Source organism: Epinephelus lanceolatus, chromosome 10 (genome assembly GCF_041903045.1).
Source record: "Epinephelus lanceolatus isolate andai-2023 chromosome 10, ASM4190304v1, whole genome shotgun sequence".
NCBI lineage: Eukaryota > Metazoa > Chordata > Actinopteri > Perciformes > Serranidae > Epinephelus > Epinephelus lanceolatus.
In genome coordinates, this window is record NC_135743.1 from 20,807,718 (window position 1) to 20,819,867 (window position 12,150).

Here is a 12,150-nt window from a genome sequence, read left to right on the forward strand (position 1 = left end):
TATTGGTTCCAGAACAAATAGTCAATATTGAACGGAGGGTTGGGATGTGCTCTCTGGAGAGGAGGGAGGGACCAGATCCTGATTTGTCACCTGGCTGTGGTCGCTATGGAGACAGATGATTTCTACTGCACCATGATGGAACCCATGGGACATAGAAATGGATGGAGTAGAAATGGAAAGTGGGTGGATGGTGACAACCCTTCACTCTGCATCTGACTCTAATGTGACAGGCGGTGATACTGTAGGTGCCATTTGTGTGGCCCTTCATTTAACCTCTAATGACTGGGGAAGTTGCCGCTCCTTCCTGTGTTCTCTCTAACCTTCACATTGCCCCCCCTTCAGGACCAGGAATAAGGCCTCATTGGGAGGTAATTGCGAAGGAGAGAAAAGCTGTCTGCTCTGCCTAATATGTGGGAATGAAAGAAAGCAGGCAATTGTTAGTGGAAGTGGTTTTAATAAAAATGTTCTTTTGATAACACAAAGAGGAGTTTGCAAATGAACAGGGGTGCTCAAGGTTGAGGCTCACTCATATGTGCACATAATATCCATATGTGTTTGTATGCATACATGTTTATGCATATCCAAGTCCCTTATGAGCCCCTCCTGAACAGCAGCATCTCTGCAAATGTGCTGCCTCAGCAGATATCTTCAGATATCTCTGGCACTGCTTTGTTTGCTGTACAAGATCATAATAATAATGATGTGTGACAGTGAAAATTGCCGAAAATCCCTCATCACTTTGAGGGGCTCCAAGGATCCTGAAGACCCTCAATTGCTCTATAAAACATTTATTTTGCCTTTCAATTGCATCTCCACCCAGAGACGACTAAATAATAAATACCCGAAGCTTCATCATTTGGGCCATCAATCCGAGCTAAATCAAGTTTCCAAACCCTCTCCACCCGCCTGCTCTGTTCTCCATCATGTAAGAGCACCTGGCAGGGCTTTACATCATCTGAAGAGCCCTCGGGATTTTCTAATAAACGCTACTGGTTTTAAATGGTCCCCGGGCATGCCATGAGAGAAAAGGTGATGAGTTCACCCTATGTCACTAGAAGTAGCTCATTTAGCATTCTAGGACAACTCTCAGCAAAGAGCGGTGACCTTATGCTCTTTAATTGCACCTCTTGGGATGGAGAGGGGAGAGAAAAAAACTAGGGCAAATCGTGAGGATGGAACAAAATGGAAAAAGAAAGAATAATATAATCCGAAGATAAAGGCGGAAAAAAAAATAGAAAACCATTTTTCCATGCTTAGAAAGAGGTCTTTACTTTTTCATTTGTTGTAGCGGGGCAAAGAGCCGGATAGCAATTGTGAATAGCAGCATGTGGCCAATGCCCTTAACAGCCATAGGACATCTATTGTTGATGAAAAATCTCTGGAGTGAGGGAGGGGCAGCTGTGACACCTAATGTTATGCCCACTCTCTCTCTTGTTTTTTTTTTTTTGTTTTGTTTTTTTCCAGCACAATCACAAGCCTTGTCCCCAGCATCTGTTGGATTGTGGATTTGGCTTGGCATTTAATGTGCCGTGTGCTTCAGTTACTGACCCACATATGCAGGCACGAGGGTAATGACGTCGTTCACAGAGGCATGAACATCTCTTTAATCCTCCATTTAGGCTCTGGGACTGGTTGGCTTTTTCACTCCATAGCGAGGGGAGAAAGTGATATAGTACATGAGAGCTCTAATAAGAATGGAAAATTAGTTTGTCGCGTCAAAGGACGGACAAAAAGGAAGTGTAAAGAAGGGGTAATGGGTGTAAGATTCCTGAAAGCTCTAACTATATCTGAAATAGTAAAGATGATACTGAGTTCTAATCCTTTTCTTAATGATCATGGCGCCACAAAGCATGTGACTGACCGAAAGTGCTAATGCAAACCTAAAGCTGAAGCAAGAACCAAAATCAACTCTCAATCAGCTCATGGTGCTTTTAGTCATTGTGGTCCTACTCCCTGGAATTCTCTGCCACATGAACTAAAGTCTGTTACAGCAGTGTTCTCCTTTGAAAGCAAACTAAAAATGTAACTAATTCGCAAGCTTTTAGTATATTTTTTAGTATAGTATTATTACTTAATATCTCCCCTTTTTTAAGAATAATGATAGAAATAATACCCTCTTATTTTGGTTGTTTTTATCATGTCCTGCTTGTTTTTATATACGCAATACTTTATCTTCTATATTTTATGTTTGTTATGCAAGATGTATCTTGATCACTTTGAGTTTATGACTGTCGTATGAAATGTGCTATATAAATAAAATTGATTTGACTTGTATGTTAAATATGAAGCTACAGCCAACCAACAGTTAGCTCTGATTAGCACTGAGACTGCAAAACAAGGAAATAGGTAGCTTAGCTCAGTCTAAAGTTAAAAAAAATGTCTAGCAGCACAAATAAAGCTCACTAATTAGCATCTTATATCTCATTTGTATGTAGGGCTGAGCATATATTGATATTGTATCGAAATCATGATATGAGATTAGATATTGTCATTGATTTTGTATTTGTGTTTTCCTGTTTTTAGAGGCTGCATTACAGTAAAAACAATTTAATTTTCTGAACTTACCGGACTGTTCTAGCTGTTCTATTATTTGCCTTTACCTACTTAGTCATTATATCCACATTACTAAGAATGAACAATAATCTCATTGTGTAAATATTCTGTGAAATTGTAGATTGTCAACCCTACAATATTGTTGTTTTGGTGTTATAGGACAAAAACTGGCAGAAGCTGTGGTAGTCACGGTGCCTAGCCAAGAAATTAACGGGCATATAACCCTTGTAAAAACAAAATTTGACACTTTTGTTTTGTATAAATTAAATAAAAGAGATAGAAAGTTGATTAGTGAGTTTTAAATGTTGTTACTTTCAGGGCCAGGCTACTGTTTCCCCTTTTTCAAGTCTTTATGCTACGCTAAGCTAACAGTGTAGCTATAGCTTTGCACTTACTGAGCAGACATGAGAGTAGCATCAATCTTCTCCTCTAACTCTTGGAGAGAAAGTTAATACGGCTTTTTCCCAACCGTCTATTCTTTCAAGGTAACAAAATGAGCAATATTATTGATTCTAAAATCCCTAAAATCATCAGCCAACATGGTGTCTGTGGTGTTTTTATCACAAACAGTACCCTAAAGGAACACTGGCCAACATTTCACCTTGTTTTACTTGAGGGGGATGATGGGAAAGAAAGGGTTTGAATTCGGGGTTTGCAACTGTGTGTGAGGAGTTGTGTGTTTTTGTGCTCCCCTTTCTGAAAGCCTCATGTCGACCCCTCTACTTTACAAGAGGCTGGTACAGGAGGCCAATTAATCTCCCTCCCACATCTTTGTTGTAGCCAAATGGGAATAGAAAACACGTCTTAGGTTTCAAGGACGCTTGATGGGTAAGACTGAGTTGACTTAAGAGACCCATTCTCGAGCTTTTCCCAGACTGGCAACAAAGGGAGAAGAAGAATAACGCATCCAGGAGACTGTCCAAGACCCACAGAACATCCTCCTTCACAATACAGCTCTCCTGAATCGCCTTTCTTTTCAGATCACAGAAAACAGCCTCGCTTACGGGGCTCTGGTGATAAAAGATTAATAACATAAACAATCTGTCCAACCTAATTTGCTTCCAGTTATATGGTGGTGCATGGTAAGCTTCAAAAGGGATGCACAAATAAGCTGTAGAATAAATACACAAACAAGTCTTACAAACTTCTAACGGTGATCCTCCAGCTACAACATAGCTTACTTAAAGGAAGGTATTCAATTAAATTAAAAGGAAGACAGCTCATCCGCACAGTTAACTGACTGGTGTACTAAACATTCACAACAAAGAGATCAAAACCCCCAAACAGATGAGTTTTTGACTGGCTTTGCTTATGCTTGTTCGGTGGGCCTGAAGAGGTGGTTTTAATATCAGGATGAGCATCTTCTCTTGGTGAATAGTGAGTGTGTGGTACTTCTTCGTACCATATATTACCTCCTAAGATAATGCCCCGCCTGTGTTTAACATCATCATTCAAATTCAAGGCTGACGACTCCATTTGGTCTTGCTCTGAGATAAGCAAGAAATATAGAACCATCACTACTGACACTTTTAGTTAATGCTCTCCACCATAAAAGTAGGGCATGAGCGCTCTGGGAGCCAAACATTGAAAATAATTCACTGCACTGAGGGCTTTGACTTGCAAGTCTTGCACAGTTAACAAGTGTCCCAAAATGACTTTGCATCACTTTCTCAGACTCTTTTAAATCTGTTCATATCAACACATACGGGATATAAGTCTCTCCCAATAGCCTGGAGCCTTAATATCTCCTCTCCCTTTGCTCCAAGCTATCTGACTTTTCCCCCACAGAGTGCCTCTCCTCTTCCTGCTGTACATCACTGCCCATCACCTGTCTCCTTATGAAATGATCCAGGATGGCAGAAGCCCACCTTTGTTGATCTCGCTGACAGGGAACTTTTCAGGAGATGAACAAAAAAAAAAAAAGGAAAAAAGAAAAGCAGGAGGAATCAACCAAAGCAGTAGATGACAGGTTGAAACAAAAACAGCAAAAAGAGAAGGTACTGAGGTGCTAGCAAGCTGGTTACTAGTACAGTAAGTGCTGTAGCTATCAGATGTAATGAGAGAAGCTAGTGAAAACAGGAACACCCTCCAAATTTACACTCGTCAACTTTTCCGTAGTCTTCTGTGGCCAGATTTATCTCAACAGCGCTGCATCAGCACTAGGGAAGGTCTGGAGGCACCCTTTAAAATTCTACTTTTTGTATTTCTTTTCAGCAATCACAATCATTTTGGGCGGCGGTAAGCCCAGGCTGCAGTGACAGTGCTCCTGCAAAGTAGTGTCAGGGGTGAAATTGTTTTGGTGGTCCATTTGTACATCGGGAGGCGAGCACTGTCAATTAAATGGCCCCGCAAACAAAACAGATGTGGCGACTGTGTGATTCAAGCTTTAGTGATAGAAGACAAACATAATTTGATAATCCAGTGCCCCAGAGGTAGGGCTTGACTCTACTTTCGCTCTGGAGGCGCTCACTGGACCCATTAACAGATTGGAACAGATTGGTACACAGGTGAGGCCGATTTCACCAGGGCATGCTGCTGCTTAAAAAGATATGGCAAATCAACTCCGACTGGACGTGTCCAAAAATGGATCAACATTGGTAATGAGAGTCCTGTCTGAGTCTGTCTTTTTAATCGTTCCCCTTGGCTTTACACAGAGATTTATAATCGGTTTCATCTCATTGTTTAGCTGTCTGGTGCACAATCTTAATGTTTTGCTTTGCTCTTGTGGTGGTTTTTGGTTTAAAACCTTTAAAAACCAAACTACCTGACCCAGTTAAATAATAGCTTTGAACACAGTTGAGCATTTAGCAGCTTAAGAGGAAGATATTTCCTGCCAGAGGTGGAGGAGACCAAAGACAGAGCTAAAAGTGAGTGAACATTGGCCATCAGGTGTCCAGAAACACAGCTTCAAATGAATGATTACGTTACTTCGTAGCTGCTGGGTGTGTAAATATGCAGCTGTTGGCCAACTAGTTTGCCATATCTTCTTAGAAAGTGATAACATTATGTTGCCAGTTTTTTTCCTCTGCCCCCAAGCGGCCAAAAATCATTTACTGCAGGTTTAAAGAATGTAATTCAAAACCTACCACGGCTACATTTTGACCCCTAAAGTTGCAGTGATTTGACAAAACCATTTCAGCTTTAATACCAGTAAGCACCGTCTGCTCAGAGATTTATCATTGCTGAAAGTCAATAGCAGCACGCAAGGCATCCTGCAGATCATCCAATTGACCTTCTTCAGTGATTTGTGTCAGTCACAGTGGGAACTGCTGATAATATCAGCACCAAATATTGGAGCTAATCCTTAAAGTTATTATTACATGTAAATATGAAATAGTAAATACTGAACTATGCAAAGACAATATCTTTCTGGGTCACAGATGATTTCACCTCTGAGCTTAAGTAGGAATATATTAATACAAAGTTATAATGGAAAACAAAACCCTGCATAAACCCAAAAAATTAAACTAATTCCCAATACGCCAGCACTCTGTAAACAGTGACAATCGCATGTTTTTGTGTATGCTTCAAAAGAAGATCAGCTTTTAAAACAGAGGTCAGCATGTCATCAATAAATAAAATTGAGTCCTACCATTCTACTCTCTAAAATAAGAGCATTCAACCTCTTTCACATCACGCAGTGCTTCCGAGAATACCGAGAATACATATTACTATATGGGGAGAGAGAGTTGTTCATCTGTAGCACTGAGTTCATGTATTTCAGTCATATTTTACCAACACTAACGACGATATGTTGTCATGTCATCTAATGAAATCAAAGCGCAACAGGACATGTGGTGGAACTACTGGATGATCTTTGAAATTTATCCAATCAGCACCCCAACAATTCATCTGTGAAACACATATATAAGGTTTTCTAGTGCAAAAATGTAACACTAATTATAAAATATGTTAACATAATGCTTACCAATCTAAAATAAGTTTTGTTCTTGAGGAAATAAAGAACATGAATGTGCATATTTTAACTTTTCTATGAATTTCTATTCCTCACTGTAGGAGAACTTGGCACAATCTTGCATAGCAGGAGGCAGAATTGCTGGAAGTACTGTAAATAGCCCAGTTTTCTCTTTCTAATTGCCCTGAGCTACATGAAACTTTTAATAAGCTCTAAAGACATACTGTATTTTAAATGACAAAAGGGAAACAGGAGAGAAAGTCTATCAGAACCAACTTTGGTTGGGAGGAAAGAATAAAGAGAGAGCTGCGTTCAGCCTTGAGGGTCATGACAAAGGAAAGAAGAGAGGGATTACAGTAAAAATAGAAAGGAATGGGAGGTTGAGAGGAAGATTATAGTAAAGTGAAAGCGTGCCAGAGAAGGAGTGAGCGAGGTATAGCAGCAGCAGCAGCGAAAAACGTCTCTCTGTGTGGCTCTCTGTGGTTTGTGTTGTGCTTCTTTGAGTGTAGAGTAGACGGGATGTTCTGGTGACTCGCAGCATATTGACAAGCTTCTGACGCAAACGCTAACTGTAGATCCAATCTTGCCGCATTTCTGTTTACTCTGGGGATTAAATTAAAGAACACAGCATCCAATTTCATACCTGGCTTCCCGCACCACCCTTCACAAGGTGACATTTACTCGCTAGCATGACGCCCTTTCTCTCCTCCTTCCCTTTTGACTCGTAGATAATACACTGTGTTGCAAACCAGGATGGTTGGCAGCTGAAAATGATGCCAGCTTTACACGTAATAGAAATATATTTGCTTATGGGATTAACTATGAAGGCGCCCCCCTCCCCCCACACACACTTAGAGACTGGATTGTTTCTTCACTGCCAGAGACAAATTGCTGCTTTTATTGTTTGCATTATCAGCTGGATCTACATTAAAGGTACACTGCTTAGCTGGGCAAGGATAAATATGGCAATTAGCTGCAAGACACTAAGGACCGCACTGCTCATTATGATGAAACCTTTGACCCCAACAGCTGAGTTACTCAAAAATGTGGCTTTAATGCATGGTTTTAAAAAAAATACACTTTTTGAGTCAAATTGATGCCTAATACACATGCATGCACACATTAAAAAGCTACAGAATATATATCTGGGGTCAGAAAAAAGCAAGGCGACAATTTTAATTTGGGATATTGTGCTGGGAAGCTTACTGTAGATGCTCCATTAAGCAACTTTTTTTTTGTATTTACAGTTAGGGCTGCAACTAACAATTGTTTTCATTATCAACTAATTTGCCAATTCTTTTCATGATTACTCGTTTTGTCAATTAAATGTCCAAAAAAAAAGGTGCAAAAATACTCATCACAATCTCTGAAAACCCAAACTAACCTCAAAAATTTGTTTCTCTTGTCCAACTAACAGTCCAAAACCCAAAGACTCCATATTTGCTATCATAAATGGTAAAGAAAATCAGCTAGTTTTCATATTTAAGAAGCTGGAACCAGCAAATGTTTGACATTTTTATAACTATATTTATGGTGTCTACAGGTATCAGACACTTAAATTTAATGCTTTTTTAAGACCTTTTAAGGTAACTTTTAACAAAATTTAAGACTGATTTTGAACAAATAATCTTTTTCTTATTAAAACATTGCAGTTAAGTATAAAGGCAAGTAGTGTGTAATCCTGTGCTAAGGTAGAATTTATGTAGGAATATGGTTATTAGATTAATCTACATTTTACAAACATCTAAGTGCAAGTATACAAAGTTAAGTATTAGGTTTAGTGGTGGGTTTAAGGATCTGTAACATCAGAAATGTGGACTTTCACACAGAAGAGCTTGTCTCATTTTGAATAAAATAAATTAAATTGAGGATAAATCAAATTAAATATAATGTTTGTGAAAATTAAGACCTCACAAATTCAAATTTAAGATTTATTGACTTTGAGGCCTAATATTTCTAAAATTTTAAGGCTTTTTAAGGACCTGCAGACATCACATATATACTGCCTGCTATGCCCAAAGTGGGAGACAGTTCATGTAAATGAGTGGCTGCAAGAAAAAGCCCAATATTTAGCAAGACAAAGAGACTTAAGATGTTTTCCTCAGAAGCCTGTGCACGCTAAAAGCAGGTTTCTATGGAGACACCACGTGGAGCATCTCCATGGTTTCTCTGTGATTGCTCAGCTTTGGCTGCTTGTGTTTTCTCCTACAACTTTCCGACGCCTGTGGAGATTGTTGATATTGGAGGCAACATAAAACAAGCTGAAGAAAGGCTCAGTAATCTTCCCCTGTTCGGGAACACACATCACGCAAAGCCTTCCCAACATTCCTACATCACATCTCTCTATGATCACTCACAATGCAGCCATCTAGCTGTGAAAACAAGCACCAACGGGATGCTGATGTTGCTCCGTTTACACAGGATCTGTAAGTAATATATAGTGATTGGCTGCTAATGTGCGCACCATCACAATTTAATAAGCTGACATCAAGGCTCATTGCTGTGAGTCTGTCTGGAGTCAACTTTCTGCCCTCCAGCAGTCACATATTGCTTAATGCAGCTTTAATACAAACAAATCACAGCAGCCGACTCTCTCTTCGGCTCTATCATTGCTCAGGTTTTATTATTGACAACAGTACAGTCCATTAGCTTTCAATGTCCTTGGCTGTTACTCCTCCCTAATGACATGTTACATCACAAGCAGTGTTAGTAGAAGATGCCTTGATCCCTCATCTTCAGGGGGAACTATTATGCTTTTCCTTGTTTTCTGTCATATATATATATTGCTACACTGCTTGATGTTCAGTGCTTCATATTAAACATGGCCAGTTTAAAATAATGAGGTAAACGTCTGTAAAATGAATCCCTGTGACCAAAAACCTTGTGTTTCGGGCTGTTCTGAATTCTCATGGGTTTTTTTAACTTTTGGGACAAGCTGACATTTACTAGTGAAAGATTTCTTTATATGGTCATCTGCTACAGACACATTACTGGAAGCATTTACATTACATACACTGCTACATGTAGCTACATGCTAACACTGGGGAAACAGGTAATGTTGATTGCCAGTGTTGTTCATTTGTCCCAGTTTCTGATCATACTCCTGTTTTAACATATCTGGTTGCGAAACATTTTGATCAGAGGCTGTTATTTCATTTTATTCACAACAAAACATGCCCCTATAATCTGATAGTCATTCCACAGCGGCAATGACAGTGCAGAGATCACAGACGTTAGAAGAGAACTGGATACAGCATTGGAGGCAGGGCCCTATTCATTCCAGTAAAGGTTGCTCATTAAGTTGTGACGCATGAAGTCAAAAAAGCTCATCTTCTGGGAATAAAATTACCTTCATCTTCCACATTCATGCACCCCCGGAGCAAATGCACTTGCGCACTAGCATTTCCTTTAATTAATTTGACAACAGAGATGAAGTAAACTGTGGGAAAGATCAAGTGTCAATTGTTATTACTCAAAACAAAGCTATGGAGTCTGTTTTATGTGGACACAAAACCATCTTCTGCCACTTGAATAAGATGTGTTTTTGATATTTATGTTTCTTTGGGCACTTGGCTTCATCGGCACTGAATGCTTCGCAGTTGCTTTGACATCACCACCATCAAGTCTTAATCCTCTAATTAAGACTCTTCAACAGCTAAGTTCAAAACCTCACTTACTCTTGTGAAAAATGAAAACAATAAAAAATAATTATACAAAAAAAAAACCCTCACTTACTTTTGTTGGCAAATCTACAAGGTTTTTATCATTATATTCTTTGTATGTCTACCAGATCATCAGGTGCGAGTTAACAAATTCACATACAAATTCTTTTTATCACAAAAATGCACTTTGTGTTCTTGTTGAACGCAACTTACTCGTTGAGAGGAGCCGTCTCTTGAACAGCTGCTTTAACTTTTAGAGAAGCTGCTCTTAACTTTGGGTGAAATCAAGGTGTGTATGATTTTATGTTTTTGGCAGATTTCATCAGAAAATAAATTGGTATTGGCTGCTTTGAAATACAGCACCTATCACATGATTTAAGGACAGTCCTTCAAAAAGATTCGGCTTAACTATGAACTTGGCAACCTCAAGGGAATGAGAGCAGCCAAGAGATCACAAACTGTATTTTCAAGAGAGCTTGCATCATCGCTCTCATAATCCCAAGTCCCTACAGATGAGATGTAGGGAGACCTCAGGTATGGAAGACAGTACCTGTCCTAGTCTTATTAAGAGCTGATCCGCCTTTTATTAAAGGCTTCTTTATGGGATTTCTCTCTGGCTCGGCAGTGAACTGACTGATATGCTCCACTGCAGAGGACCTGAGGACCCCTCCGGATCTGGCTCCAATTAGAGGCTGCTGGAGACTGAGACACCCCTGGCAGGTTGTGAGGCTTCCCATGCTGAGTGAAAGGTAAGGAAGATCCGGTGACAAAAGCTCACTGAGGCGCAAACAGGAGCCTGTTACCTTTCAGCTGCCAACAGTTACAGAATAGAAGATTGTACTGAAAATGCATTCATTATGATTTCTGTTTCAAAAAAAATTACAAAAGAAAAATCCACAATTTGTTTCAGCTTTATACCTTACTCCATTTTGACTGCAAGGTAAATGCTTGTTTTCAGTCTTGATTGATGAAAAAAAACAGTTCAAACAAAATCAAGGTTGTAGCGCAATAAAATACAATATTACAATGAACTTCAATTAAATATTCACAGTTGAATGGTAAGTTCAGTATTTTTTATGTCCCATGTTAAAGAGTAAGATCCTTTTTGTTTAACCAGAACAGCCCTAAAGACGCTATTGTCAAACTTACAACTCAGTTTAAATAAATAGTAAATTTATCATCATTTATCACCCTTAATTCACTCAGTTAGACGTGAAAATGTACTGGCCCTATACACACTTAAATTACTGTTTATTAAAATGGTGTCTGGTGGGTTTGGTGATGGCAATTTCTGGGTTGTTTCTAGTAAAACCAAAAGGATCTTACTCGTTAACAAAAAGGTCGACCTCGGAAGAGATCTTTTCCAGAAGTTTTCAGACACCTGAAATAACAATCTAAAACTGTCAGTTTCAAAAACACACACTTTTATTGGACATAAATTGGCAGTGCACAATTGACCATTAACGTTGCTGCTGTCTGCAGCTGTCTCCCTCAATACTGGACTGGTTTGAAAAATTGTTGTTCCTATTAGTTACTTAGACACAAAAACCTGGGAAACAGGGTTCAGATTGAAAAATACCTAACTTTAAGTATTTATAAATTCAACGACTATTATAAAAGATCAGAAAATACTGGAAAAAATAACTAATGCATCCCCCAGAGCCCAAGGTGATCTCTTTAAATGTTTCTGTCTAATCCAGACACTAACCAGAAAACACAAACAAATTAAAAATCCTCACATTTGAGAAGCTACAACCAAGGAACTTCAGGGATTTTTTCCTCAATAATTGGCTTAAACAATTACTCAGTATCAAATATTGTTATATGCAGTTTGCCAACACTGCCAAATGGGGCAAAACAGCCTCCATGTTAAAGCACAGTGCAAAGAGGAACACACAGATATTTTTAATTATTTAGAGAAAATATAAATAACCTGTCTGCAGGTAATACAACATGCAGCTCTCCACCTTAGAGTCCACCACAGTGACTCCTTCTTGCTCCTATCTAAAACATCATCTT

The 12,150-nt window shown here is 39.1% G+C and overlaps 1 protein-coding gene across 2 annotated transcripts in view; it reads right to left on the bottom strand.

Annotated features, from left to right (window-relative positions):
• Positions 1-12,150, bottom strand: part of LOC117266098 (mannosyl-oligosaccharide 1,2-alpha-mannosidase IA) — a 260,952-nt gene that overhangs the window by 146,537 nt on the left and 102,265 nt on the right. The window lies entirely within an intron of this gene.